This window comes from Ziziphus jujuba, chromosome 11 (assembly GCF_031755915.1).
Source record: "Ziziphus jujuba cultivar Dongzao chromosome 11, ASM3175591v1".
In the NCBI taxonomy this organism is placed as follows: Eukaryota; Viridiplantae; Streptophyta; class Magnoliopsida; order Rosales; family Rhamnaceae; genus Ziziphus; species Ziziphus jujuba.
The window spans coordinates 26007501-26010000 of record NC_083389.1 but is presented as its reverse complement, the minus strand read 5'-3'; positions in this window follow the sequence as shown (position 1 = coordinate 26010000).

Genomic DNA, 2500 nt, shown 5'->3' with positions numbered 1-2500 from the left:
CTAATTGCATAGCTTCATAATAATTCTGTAAAGCTTCCACATAATTTCCTTTAGATTGAGCCGACATCCGTTACAGCTGTCTTTCTATTCAAAGAATCTCCGTTTCAGAACTGTACATGAGATTTTCATCTCATACGGCTCCTCCTTTATGTGCATAATGAGAATAATACATGGAATCCACAAAGATTGACATGAAATAGTCTCATTATAAACTGAGTGGGGCAAGTGTTTTTACAAGAAATCTCTAGCCAACCTTCTTGTAAAAAATCTTTCCTTAACATCAAGCATGTTAGTACTAGATAAAATAAAAAAGGGTGACTTCAACAACTTCTTTGTCTTCAACGCCTCTTAATTTCCAGGAATTAGTCACTTCAACAGTCTTCGATGGTTATATGGGTATCCAAAATATGAATGAGATGGATGTTTGTTGTCCCAACCATTCTTGATAGTCCCGATCCTGATAAAGAAAAGGTATAATTTATACCAAAGTTTTCATGTTGTTGATTCCTAGGAGTAGTGCCTCTTCCCCTATGCCCCCTATTGGTACTAGTGGAGTAGTTTTGACCTAACCCATAGGGTAACCTTTCGCTTAATACTCTAAAATCGACAATTGAAGTATCTGAGGCTGCATTGATTGGGGATACACGACAGAAGGGCTTGTTTTATTTACAAACTTCACCTTCAACAAGCGTAGATTTATTTCAATAATTTTTTTTCTTTCCATTCTGAGTGTCTTTCTCCTAAGATTGAGAGCGGTAAAAATAAAAAAGTATAACTATAAAAAAGAAAAACTTAGAAAATATAAAAAAAATATAAAATTGATTTATAACTTTATAATTGATAATTGTAATTTATTATAATTATATAATTATTTATAATTATAATAAATAAATATATAATAAATATATTACTTATTAATTATAATTTAGTATAATGTAATTAATTTATTTATAATATAATTAATTTATTATATATTTTTATAATTTATTATAATCTAATAACTAAATATGAAAGAAAAAGAAAATAATAATATATAAAAAAAAAGAATCAAATCGCACCATCTCGGTAATAGGTGAATGCCTCTTTCTCTCCTGAAGTTGTCGGAATCATTCGCAATAAGATATTGGCTACAATTGAAAAGGTCTTATCAATAAAATTTCCATTGTTCCACATCTAGACATAGGCAAAAATCCATTCTATAATTTCTTTGAATTACCCTTCATGTTGTGAGAAAATAATCCCCTAAACAAAGGGAATTGAACAATATGAAATAACATAAAAATAGACTCATTAAAAAAGAAGACCTTCTACTCAAATTCTTTCTTTTTCTTTTTGACAGGAATCAATAAAAACTAAGAAATATTTGAATCCGATTCTATTTCATTCAAATGTAGATATAGTAAAATATACTAATAAAAACATAGTAGTAATATAATAGTAGTAGTAAAAGAATGAAAGGAACTATTCCTATTTCATCGAAGTTGAAGAATCAAAGCTTCGCTCTTGCAATTGGGTCGTTGCGATTACAGGTTGGATGTCTAATTGTCCAGGCGGTAATGATAGTATCTTGTACTTGAACCGGTGGCTCACTTTTTCTAAGTAAGGGGGAAGAGGGCCGAAACATGCCACTGAAAGACGCTACTGAGACAAAGATGGCTTGTCAAGAACGTAGAGGAGGTAGGATGGGCAGTTGGTCAGATCTAGTATGGATCATACATGGATGGTAGTTAGAGTCGGCGGCTCTCCTAGGGTTCCCTCATATGGAATCCTTGGGGAAGAAGATCAAGTTGGCCCTTGCAAACAGCTTGATGCACTATCTCCCTTCAACCCTTTGAGCAAAATGTGGCAAAAGGAAGGAAAATCTATGGACCGACCCCATTGTCTCCACCCTGTAGGAACTACAAGATCACCCCAAGGACGCCTTTGTCATCCATGGGTTGCAAACTGACCATAGAACCCTATTCAATAAGTGGAATGCATTAGCTGTCCACTTTAAGGTTGGGCCGTAAGGGTCGGAGATGGGCAATCACTCATTCTTAAAACCAGCATTCTTAAGACCAAAGAGTCAGGTGGAAAAGGGGGGAAAACTCTCTATTCCTGGTTCTTTTGTAGCTAGATCCTCCAGAAGCACAAGAATCTTTAGTTAGAATGGGATTCCAACTCAGCACCTTTTGAGATTTTGAGAAGAGTTGCTCTTTGGAGAGCACAATACGATGAAAGTTGTAAGCTGTGTTCGGGGGGGGGGGGGGGGGTGTTATTGTCTATCATTAGCCTCTATGGTAGAATCAACTGGGGGCTTGAGAGGTGGTGGTTTACCCTATGGCAGATCTCAGCGGTTTGAGTCTGCTTATCTCCAACTCGTGAACTTAGCCGATACAAAGCTATATGATAGCACCTAATTTTTTCAATCCGGTAGTTCGACCTATGCTATGATTTAGCATTCATGGACATTGATAAGATCCTCCATTTAGCAGCACCTTAGGGGATGGCATAGCCTTAA